This window comes from Carassius auratus, linkage group LG48F (genome assembly GCF_003368295.1).
Source record: "Carassius auratus strain Wakin linkage group LG48F, ASM336829v1, whole genome shotgun sequence".
Taxonomy (NCBI): Eukaryota; Metazoa; Chordata; class Actinopteri; order Cypriniformes; family Cyprinidae; genus Carassius; species Carassius auratus.
Window position 1 is genome coordinate 577,648 of NC_039300.1, and position 12,772 is coordinate 590,419.

Below are 12,772 nucleotides of genomic sequence, written 5' to 3' on the forward strand. Positions count from 1 at the left end.
TATCTCTCTCTCTCCTTATGTGATCTCATTCTATTCTCTCTCTCTCTCTCTCTCTCTCTCTCTCTCTCTCTCAATTCAATTTTTTTTCAATTCAAATGAGCTTTATTGGCATGACTGTGAAACAGCACAATGTTGCCAAAGCAATAAACAGTGAACAAGTTATACATATATATATATAGATGTACAGATATGTAGATAAAAAATAATAATAATAATAATAATAATTATAATAAAAATAAATAAATAAATAAAAATAAAAAAAAACTATTCATGTCAATATTGTACATATATAATCTAATAAAAAAAAAAATAGTGAATACAGGGAAAATATTTACAGAGAGCATTGCTCAAGAACAGGGGTGTAGTCTTTGTCCCTCATGATGTGACAGGAGGACACATACTGCGCTGCGAGCTGGACACACTTCTCTTTCTCTCCCAAAATATAACCAAGTTTGTCTATGTCGCTTGCTTGCCTGAATTCAGGCACAATTTGAGCTATTAGGGTAAAGTAGTGGTCTCTAATGTGTTCATATTTAGTGCAGTGTGTGAGGAAGTGCAGCTGGTCCTCTACGAGTCCCTCTGTGCAGTGAGGACACAGTCGGAGCTCTCTCTTTCTCCAGCTGTGTTTGTGTCGGCCCGTCTCCACACACAGACGGTGATCACTCAGACGATACTTCGTCAGGAGCTTTCTCTTACTATAGTCCTTAATTTTGATCAAGTAAGGTGCCAATTGATAGCTAGTCTTTAATCTATAGAAGTATTTTAATTTATTAATTTGTTCTACTTTGATCTGCCAATCATGGATGTATTCTTCCTGGGTTAGTTTTCCAATTTCTTTAACTTTTGCGTGTCTTAATTGAATGGTTGAGCTGAGTTGGTGTTTTCCCACTAAATGGTGCATGGGGTCACTCTCTGGGTGTCCTGTCCTGTACATAAGAGCGCAGTGATGGTAATCATCTGTCCGTGTGTCTGATAGATGGAACCAGAACTTGGCTGTTCTCTTCTGGATTTCTGCTAGAAGAGGGAATCTGCCCAGTTCTGCCCTGCAGCCGAGACTAGGGGCGTTTCTGGGAAGTCCCAGGATGTTCTTGCAGAACTCCAGGTGGAACATTTCAGTGGGTCTTTTATCCCAAGATGTGTAGTTTAATTTAAATTTGGGGCCCCAGATCTCACAACCGTATAGAAGAATTGGTTTGATGATGCTGTCGAAGATTTTTAGCCATAATTTAATAGGTGGGTTGAATTTGAACAAAGATTTTCTAATAGTGTAATAAGCCCTGCGTGCCTTATCAGTCAGATGTTTTATTGCCAGGTCAAATTGTCCAGAAGCTGAGATAGTGAGACCCAAATAATTATAACACGTCACATGATTAAGAAGTGTTCCCCCGATTGCAAAACTATATTTTTTGTCAGTAAGGCGAGGCTTTTTCTGAAAGATGATAATTTTGGATTTCTCCATGTTGATTGGTAAGGCCCAGTCTCTACTGTAATCTTCTAATAGCGAGAGGCTTTGGTGTAGCCCCTCTCATTTGAAAATCATTTGAGTTAATTACTCTGTAAGACTCGTTGTTACAGCAGTATTTCAACATTACTGGTCTCAGAAACCTGTAAACTGACAATCTTGAGCATTGAAGCTCAAACATAAGTTTTTGTGCATATAACTTATTACACATTAAAAACAGTCTTACAGCATTACAAAAACATTGTATTTCATAAGGCATAAGCATCCTTCAGTTTGGCAAGATTTGCACACTGTAAAAAATTTCTTGTTGTTTTTACAAAAACTTTTTGGCAGCTGTGGTTGCCAGAATAATTTTGTAAAAATACAGAAAACTGTAAACACATTTACGTCAAAAACTGTTAATTTTACAATATAAAGCTGTAATTTACAAACAAGAAAATGTGAATATAAACCAGTAAATTCAACAACACACAAAATTAAATATGTTTTGTACCTTGAAAATACTGACAACCACCATAATAATAAAGATGGTACTGTATAAGAGAAAGCCACATGAAGTATCAAAGCTCATCACAAGTAGCTTCACCACAAGCAGAAGTATATATTAACATATAGAAGGTGCACATTTATGGAAACACAAAACACCATCATGGTAACACACGTGATACTTAAATAATGCAAAAAACTTTCATTAAGCAACAGAAGATGTAACATAAAGCTCAAATGTACATAACTGATAACAAGAACTATTTAAAAACATGATTATTTAAACAAAATACTTTCAAACGTGGAGTGTCACGCAGGGAATTCTGGGAATATCAGTTTACAGTTTTAGACTGTAAATTATACATTGATTTGTTCTTTTTTTTACTTCCAAAAGCTGTATAATTAACAGAATTTTACTGTAAATTTACATTAAATGCTTTGTTAGATCTTTTACAGTTTTTCCCTGTATATAGTACGGGAACTTACTGTTAACCTATTATCAGTTTTTTTCCGTAGCGTTTTTACAAAATTTTACAGTTAAAATTACACTTATTTTTTACAGTGCACTGAATATTGAATGAAACAGCTTTCTCTAATAGAGAGAAAAGCTTTTGAGCAGATTTGGGCTAGATTTCACTTCATTTGAACAGAAGCAGTATTTCAACATTCCTGCTCTCAGAAACCTGTTTTTGTGCATATAACTTCTAACACATTAAAAACAGTCTTACAGCATTGCAAAAACATTGTATTTCATAATGCATAAGCATCCTTCAGTTTGGCAAAATTTGCACTGAATATTGAATGAAACAGCTTTCTCTAATAGAGAGAAAAGCTTTTGAGCAGATTTGGGCTAGATTTCACTTCATTTGAACAGAAGCAGTATTTCAGCATTACTGCTCTCAGAAACCTGTAAACTGACAATCTTGAGCATTGAAGCTCAAACATAAGTTTTTGTGCATATAACTTCTAACACATTAAAAACAGTCTTATAATGTTGAAATACTGCTTCTGTTCAAATGAAGTGAAATCTAGCCCAAATCTGCTCAAAAGCTTGTCTCTCTATTAGAGAAAGCTGCTTCATTCAATATTCAGTGCAAATCTTGCCAAACTGATAAATGCTTATGCCTTATGAAATACAATGTTTTGCAATGCTGTAAGACTGTTTTTAATTTGTTAGAAGTTAAATGCACAAAAAACTTATGTTTGAGCTTCAATTCTCAAGATTGACAGTTTTCAGGTTTCTGAGAGCAGTAATGCTGAAATACTGCTTCTGTTCAAATGAAGTGAAATCTAGCCCAAATCTGCTCAAAAGCTTGTCTCTCTATCAGAGTAACCTGCTTCATTCAATATTCAGTGCAAATCTTGCCAAACTGAAGGATGCTTATGCCTTATGAAATACAATGTTTTTGCAATGCTGTAAGACTGTTTTTAATGTGTTAGAAGTTATATGCACAAAAACTTATGTTTGAGCTTCAATGCTCAAGATTGTCAGTTTACAGGTTTCTGAGACAAGTAATGTTGAAATACTGCTTCTGTTCAAATGAAGTGAAATCTAGCCCAAATCTGCTCAAAAGCTTGTCTCTCTATTAGAGAAAGCTGCTTCATTCAATATTCAGTGCAAATCTTGCCAAACTGAAAGATGCGTATGCCTTATGAAATAAAATGTTTCTTGCCATGCAGTAAGACAGTTTTTAATGTGTTAGAGGTTATATGCACACAAACCTATGTTAGAGCCTCAACACTTAAGATGGTCAGTTTACAGCTTTTGGAGAACACTAACGTTGAAATAGTTCTTCTGTTCAAATGAACTGCAAACTCACCCAAACATGCTGAAAAGCCTTCTTTCAGTGATAGAAAGCTGCTTATTTCAATGTTAAGTGCAAAACTTGCCAAATTGAAAGATGCTTATGTTTTATGAATTATTTATGCAGAAAGACAGTTTTAATGCACAGAAAAATGATGATTTGCAAATGATGTGAAAACTAGCCCAAAATTTTGTTTGTTATGAAAATAACAGTACATTTTGTTCAGTTATTTTATCTATAGTTCGATGCATTTCTTAAAGATTTCTCCTCTTTCAATATCAGATACAGATTAAGTAGCACTCTGACTTTAAGGTTACTTTTTTAAATGCATTATTGCAAAGCTACTGCATGTGAATGTGCTGTTTCTGTTTAAATCAAGCATTAACCCAAAAATAATCAGTAAAAGGAACAGACAAACTCCTTGAGAACTAGCCTGTAACTTCTTGCTCGGTTATTGCCATCATTATAACCTTCTGATCGGAGAGATCGAATTGTACTCGTGATGGAGCGAGTGAGAACCACGACACTCAGACTTTTTAAAAATCCACTCCTCGGATAGGCTACATTTGTGCCTGACGTCATAGTGATGTTAGGTTTAGGGTTGGGTAAGGGGGATCATTTTGATTGCATGATGTAGAAACACACAGCAGTTTGAAAACACCCACAAGTTGATAAATGTCCACCTTTGCTCTGCAGAGACCCAAGTCTCTCCCAATCCTGTGATTAATAGTGATTTTGTTCCCGTTCCCGCAGGATTCCTGTGACCCACAGGAATCACAAAATAATTTCAGTCTCTACATTAAATGACATTTGACTGTGGTTACCAATTAAAATAACATTTGTTTTATCATAGTATTTACTTGAGACTACTTAATTCATAAAACTGAGTGAAATTTATTTATATGTTTTCCTTTTAAACGTATTTGCAGTGCCTTAAAAAAAACATATTGGAACCATCAAAATGAAACTCTTATCAAAAGAAATAATTAATTAAATTTAAAGCACAGAAAAAAAGCTAAAAAAGTTTTAAAAGCATTACAGATGATTTTGTCCATTTGTAGCGGAACATAGTTCAAATGAATGGCAAATAGTAATTAAATTATTCTAAAGTCTAAGACTTGATATGACCTGTAAATAATCTGACTAATCAGATTATATGTCATGAATTGCAATTTCTGCCATATTGCCACAATTAATTTCAGCCTACTGTATCCCAAACTGGAAATGTTTACTCTTTAGACTAAAAGCTATTTTAAAATCTGCGTGATCCGGAAGTTGCAAAAAACTTTTCTCCAGTGTTGTGATGTTTTTACAAGAGAAACGGAATACTAAATGTGGAAAAATAGTGGCCGTGGCTTTATTTTCCAACTAGCACCTGATTGGATCTAGAAAAGTAGGTGTTTCATTCAGAAATGGAGGCAGATCTAAACGCAAGCTTACAATTGATTGTTGTTGATTACTCGCCACCTGAAACACCGCCAGCAGCCCCCTTCAATTGTGAAATTAGTTTGCAGCAGCAGCCATCTCTCCTTTCATGTGCTGTCAATGCTCGCAAACAGGCAGCCTATCTACTATCAGTTGGAGGGCCATGGTTACAGAAGCTAAGCAGACACCCAAACCGTCAAAACTACTACATCAGGGAAGGTCCTCCAATGCAGAGGGGAAGGGCATTTTCAGATTTTGATTAAAGTTTACAACAATTTTTTTTGTGTGTGGATTGAGTTGCATGGATGAATAGTTCACCACAAAATAATCAGTTTAGGCAAACAAAGTAAATATGGTCAATTTTGATTTCAGTTGGACTTTAAGCATTATACAAATATTATCAGGGCACAATAGTTTTACAGCTATTGAAATTATTAAAATTTGGGGTATCATTTTAACCTTGTATATATCATTTTAAAGAATAAATAACGTCACAGATGCAGTATTGGCAAAATCTGTTGACAGAATGATTTTAGACTATAGCCATAGAAACTGTGCCCACTCTTACAGCAGTCTGCTTGTTTTGACTGGTGCACTCTCAGAGCTTGTGTAGACACAGCTTATTTCCTTTTCACCTTTATCACTGAAATATTTTACAAATAAATCACTTCTTTCAAGATCCTGTTCCTCCTCTTTCTCTCTCTTAATTTTCTTTTTTTTTAATCTCACTCCCTTTTTGTATTTCTTTTTACTTTAACTGTATCTTTTCATTGTTTCTCTTAAATTTTTTTTTTTACAAATGGCATCGGAGTCATTCACCCCAAAAGGGAACTGAAGTCTCCAATGTTTCCTGAAGGAAGAGAGACCAGCATGGGAACATCCTACCACAATGTGTTAGGAAGACTCGATCTGGTCAACAAAAATATACAATCATACTGTTGTAGGGCTATACTCCAGTCTGGTCTTGGACTTGAGTCCAGACTCAAGACATTTTTCTATCGTTTTGGACTTGTCTCGGACTCGTTGCGTTTGCACTTGGACTTGTCTCGGACTTGGCCATTTCGGCAAAGTCAAGTCAAGTCAAGTCACCTTTATTTATATAGCGCTTTAAACAAAATACATTGCGTCAAAGCAACTGAACAACATTCAGTTAGGAAAACAGTATGTCAATAATGCAAAATGATAGTTAAAGGCAGTTAACGTTGAATTCAGTGATGTCATCTCTGTTCAGTTAAATAGTGTCTGTGCATTTATTTGCAATCAAGTCAACAATATCGCTGTAGATGAAGTGACCCCAACTAAGCAAGCCAGAGGTGACAGCAGCAAGGAACCGAAACAGTTCTCTGACCAGACAAAGTCAGACTGTGCAGAAGAATCATCTGTTTCCTGTGGTCTTGTCCTGGTGGTCCTCTGAGACAAGGTCTTTACAGGGGATCTGTATCTGGTGCTCTAGTCGTCCTGGGGCCTGTTCTTCATACATCGCTAACTCAGTTAGCTGGAATTGATTGTTGACGATTTGGTCTGATCTTGGATCGTTTGGTTCTTCGAAGCTCATCCCGGAGCTGCTGTCATAGCAACAGGTCCGTCAGCTTAAACCTGCTCGGGAGCAGCTTATTTCATATTATAAAATAATATAAAAATGCTGTGTAGTCCATAACAGCCTACTAGACAGCCAGTTTTACTCACTGAAATATTTATTTGTCATAAAATTATTACTTCATAATTTTATTATAGTCTTACACACATGCTGTACAGATAATAGAGTCGTGCATTATTTTGAGTTATGACTGCTATTATAAGAGTGGCTTGATGGAGCGCAGGATATGCAGATAACATGATATTGACCCTTAAGAAACTTTCATTAATGCTGTCACGTAACAAATCTGTCCCAATATAAAATGAAATTAATAGATAATTTCTACATTGAAATAAAAATGTAAAGACTGCACAACTATAAATTGCGAATCTAAATAATTGGGAATCATGAAAAAAATTATAATAAAATGAAAACATGTATGTATTATCTGTTTCATGTACAGTATTGTTCAAAATAATAGCAGTACAATGTGACTAACCAGAATAATCAAGGTTTTTAGTATATTTTTTATTGCTACGTGGCAAACAAGTTACCAGTAGGTTCAGTAGATTGTCAGAAAACAAACAAGACCCAGCATTCATGATATGCACGCTCTTAAGGCTGTGCAATTGGGCAATTAGTTGAAAGGGGTGTGTTCAAAAAAATAGCAGTGTCTACCTTTGACTGTACAAACTCAAAACTATTTTGTACAAACATTTTTTTTTCTGGGATTTAGCAATCCTGTGAATCACTAAACTAATATTTAGTTGTATGACCACAGTTTTTTAAAACTGCTTGACATCTGTGTGGCATGGAGTCAACCAACTTGTGGCACCTCTCAGCTGTTATTCCACTCCATGATTCTTTAACAACATTCCACAATTCATTCACATTTCTTGGTTTTACTTCAGAAACAGCATTTTTGATATCACTCCACAAGTTCTCAATTGGATTAAGGTCTGGAGATTGGGCTGGCCACTCCATAACATTCATTTTGTTGGTTTGGAACCAAGACTTTGCCCGTTTACTAGTGTGTTTTGGGTCATTGTCTTGTTGAAACAACCATTTCAAGGGCATGTCCTCTTCAGCATAGGGCAACATGACCTCTTCAAGTATTTTAACATATGCAAACTGATCCATGATCCCTGGTATGCGATAAATAAGCCCAACACCATAGTAGGAGAAACATGCCCATATCATGATGCTTGCACCTCCATGCTTCACTGTCTTCACTGTGTACTGTGGCTTGAATTCAGAGTTTGGGGGTCGTCTCACAAACTGCCTGTGGCCCTTGGACCCAAAAAGAACAATTTTACTCTCATCAGTCCACAAAATGTTCCTCAATTTCTCTTTAGGCCAGTTGATGTGTTCTTTGGCAAATTGTAACCTCTTCTGCACATGCCTTTTTTTTAACAGAGGGACTTTGCGGGGGATTCTTGAAAATAGATTAGCTTCACACAGACGTCTTTTAACTGTCACAGTACTTACAGGTAACTCCAGACTGTCTTTGATCATCCTGGAGGTGATCATTGGCTGAGCCTTTGCCATTCTGGTTATTCTTCTATCCATTTTGATGGTTGTCTTCCGTTTTCTTTGACGTCTCTCTGGTTTTGCTCTCCATTTTAAGGCATTGGAGATCATTTTAGCTGAACAGCCTATCATTTTTTGCACCTCTTTATAGGTTTTCCCCTCTCTAATCAACTTTTTAATCAAAGTACGCTGTTCTTCTGAACAATGTCTTGAACGACCCATTTTCCTCAGCTTTCAAATGCATGTTCAACGAGTGTTGGCTTCATCCTTAAATAGGGGCCACCTGATTCACACCTGTTTCACACCTGACAATTCGTTCAATGGGCACATTTTCATTGCGCAGAACTCTTTAAGAGAGTCTTAATGTTTAGTGAACTTCACTAAACAAATGTGTGTGTGCCATTTACCAGCAATTCAACAAAAGGTAAAGAACATGTAGGACAAGTAGAAAATGTATCCGTATCTAAGTTGATAATTAGCCTAATCTTGAGAGAACTGGTTTGGTTTTTGAGAGACTGATATGCGCAACACGGCTGTTTGATTGGTGAACGCACTATGCTTATTCCATTCATTCGTATCACATCATAGCCTATGGTTTAAATCATTGCCTTTTAAATATTTACAAATAATAGAACATGTATTATGTACTATTATAGGTGAAATTACTCTTGCAAAGCTCTGATTTTTTATAGATGCACTAGAGGCAACTGCAATGCTGTGTTTGATTTGCACTCTTTTCATTCATAAAATTTATAGCCTATTCATTCACTTCACACTTCTGACTTTAGAGGTCTGTGTATAATATTGCGCTGATCCCCTGGCTCAACTGATATCTAGTAAACTCCGGACTGTGCCAGCTTCAGCCAAGTATTAAGGCAGAATTATTCCTTGTCCGTTATTTGTTATTGAAGTCATTATCCGTGACATTCCGATTAAGGTACTGTATTCGTCTTCAGGCAAAACCCTAATTATTACATTACATATTTTATTTTTACATGCAACTTAGATAAGGTCATAGAAAGTAACAGCTCCACGCAATATTGTAATCCTAAAATTCACGTTGTACTTGCAAACTCTTTGTATGCATTATGGTTAATGCATGCTGGAGTAGTCGATTGTTTCTGACAGCGCAGATTACTATGCAAGCCCTAGTACAGTATGACTCAAATTTCACTGTATTTATGTGCACAGGCCCTAGTAGAGCCAAACATATCCTTTCTAGCCTTAACCACATGCATTTGTGTGTGCTCTGCACCAAGGTATCAGTCATTTTAATTTTTGACCACAGATATAATGTCAGCAACAGCAGCATTATAACGTAAATACAATTTTAAATAAAGTACATAAAAATAATTTGATCCTACAGCTCCAAACTCAGTCCTAGAGGGCCAGTGTCCTTTAGAGTTTAGCTCCAACCCTAATTAAACACACCTGAACCAGCTAATCAAGCTCTTACTAGATATAATAGAAACTTTCAGATAGTGTTAAGGCCAGTTGGAGCTAAATTTTCAGGGCACTGGCCCTCCACGATCTAGTTTGGAAACCCCCGTCATATAGAGTTGTTACTTTGCACAGGTGTTTTTGATCATTACAAATAATAATGTAAAATGATTTTCCAAGAATAGGATATATGCTGTCTCTCGCATCACATATATTATCAGTACTTAAGTATGTGGTCTTGAAGAGGATCCTTTTTTTCTCTCATTTGGACTTGGTCTTGACTTGGACTCGAAACTTTCGGACTTGGACTTGACTTGGACTCGAACCTCTTTGGACTCGGTCTTGACTCGGTCTCAACTAGTCCTGGACTTGACTTGAACTCGACAAAGCTAGACTTGACTACAGATCTGTTGTTCAGAAGTGTTTATGCTTCTGGTCAGAAGTAATGTATTTTATATCATTACATTTTGTTTTTGCAGAGAATTCACAGAGAATGTCCGGTGTCTAGACTGCATTCCATCAGGAAGTCAGTATTTCTGTTCTACATGTGACTCAGAGATTCACAGAAAACAAAATTTCCATGATAAAGAAGCTATGTTTGAAGTTTTTTTTTTAAAGTGGCCACTATCAACTCGGTGAACAAGGTATGTTTAGATAATTTCATAGGTGTCCTCTCAACTTGTTTTTATAATGTCTACTACATGTACAGTGGTGCAATGCAATGTCACAGTTGGTAAACCGTGATCTCAGGGTTTTGTGTCTGTGTGTTACGCGTCAGCACTAATTGTTTCTTGTGGTGTCTCCGCTAGTTGTCATCAGCAACAGCTGTCACTCATTACTCCTCCCTATATATTGCCCTGTCTAGCATCTTGTGTTTGTCAGAGAAATGTTTCCTGTTACTCGTGTTATGTTTTGCTCTCTTGTGTGTTTCTGTGTTTTGGATGTCCGTGTCTCTCTGGAACCCTGTCCACTCTTTGCATCACACTAGCAGATCATCACTTACCTCTCGGCTCGCTTCCCCACAGTTCCTGTGTCACCCTCTCCTGCTGCCAACTCTTCACCGCACTTCGGATCCTCCACTCACCTACCTCTTCCTGGACTGTGTATCCCTGGCCAAGTATCATCTGTGTTGACATCTTCATGTACTTTGTCATTCTTATAATTAAATATTCATTATCTCGCACTTTCTTCCTGCCACTCCTTTCACCAGTCTTTACATATAAGCTCTGTCTGCAGTTTCTTTTAACTGATTTTTTCTGGGAGGGGTGGAGGTATGGGTCTCCTTATATCCAAAGAATGGAAATTTGAACTTCAGCCATCACCTACAGGTACTGGTTCATTTGAATCACATGCCATTACTGTAACCCACCCTGTTAAAATTCACTTCGTGGTCATTTATCGTCCTCCAGGTCAACTGGGAAACTTCTTGGAGGAGTTGGATGTGCTGCTATCAAACTTTCCTGAAGATGGTACTCCTCTGGTACTGCTTGGTGACTTCAACATCCACTTAGATAAACCCCAGGCTGCTGACTTCAAAACTCTGCTCACCTCATTTGATCTCAAGCTAGTGTCCACTACAGCGACTCACAAATCGGGCAACCAACTTGACCTCATCTACACACGCTGTTGCTCTGTGGACACCTCTTCAGTTGCTCCACTGCACACCTCTGATCACTTCCTCATTACTGCTAACCTAGCACTTACTCCTGAAGTGGCACACACTCCAACGCAGGTCACCTTTCGACGGAACCTACGCTCACTCTCTCCATCTCGCCTGCTGTGGTTTCATCCTCTCTTCCACCATTCTCTCAGTATTCTGCTCTGGACACGAACAGTGCTACGGACAATCTTTGCTCCACTTTAACATCTTGCTTGGACAACTTTTGCCCACTGTTATCTAGACCAGCACGCACTGCCCCATCTGCCCCCTGGCTGTCCGAGGTTCTCCGTGAATATCGCTCTAAACTCAGGGCTGCAGAGAGGAAATGGCAGAAATCAAAAAACTCTACGGACCTCAGTGTGTATCAATCTCTCCTCTCTTCCTTCTCTGCAAATGTCTTCACAGCTAAAACATCCTACTACCACAACAAAATTAACAGCTGCTGTGACGCTCGGACACTCTTCAAGACTTTCTCTTCTCTTCTTAATCCGCCGCCTCCACCTCCTCCATCGACTCTTACAGAGGACGACTTTGCAGCTTTCTTCACAAATAAGACAAGATCCATCAGTGACCAATTCTCCACACCGCAGACTAAGGAAAACTTCACAATGACCGATGCACACTCTTTATCCTCCTTCTCCCCACTCTCAGAGATGGACGTCTCCAAAATTCTCCTGTCCAATCATCCTAGTACTTGTCCACTTGATCCTATCCCCACTCACCTCCTTCAAGCGATCTCTTCTTCAGTCATACCTTCACTTACTCACATTATCAACTCCTCTCTTCAATTTGGAACATTTCCCTTAGCATTCAAGCAGGCTCGGGTAAGCCCACTGCACAAGAAACCATCTCTAAATCCAGCGCTTCTTGAAAACTACAGACCGGTATCCCTTCTTCCATTCATTGCAAAGACACTTGAGCGGGCTGTGTTCAACCAGCTTTCTATGTTCCTTGGACAGAACAACCTCCTGGACAGCAACCAATCTGGCTTCAAAAGTGGCCACTCAACTGAGACTACTCTGCTCTCGGTTACTGAAGCCCTGCGACTAGCAAGAGCAGCTTCAAAATCCTCGGTACTCATCTTACTGGACCTGTCTGCTGCTTTTGACACTGTTAACCCCTTTCTAGGCACCTCCTTTTTTGGCATGGAGACAGAAATGACATACCCAAAATAAAAAGGTTTCTGCTCATGATTCTTTCTGACTAGATACATATTCAACATATGTTCACAAAGCTGACACTTTAAAGTTTACTGTTCAGGAATCAGAATCACTCAGACTGTTATGATAATAGAGATATATAAGCTCAAACATAAAAACAAAAATAAAAATATTAAAAACATATTTTTTAAATGTATTTAAAAATGTGTTGATGTAAGATATGAGTTT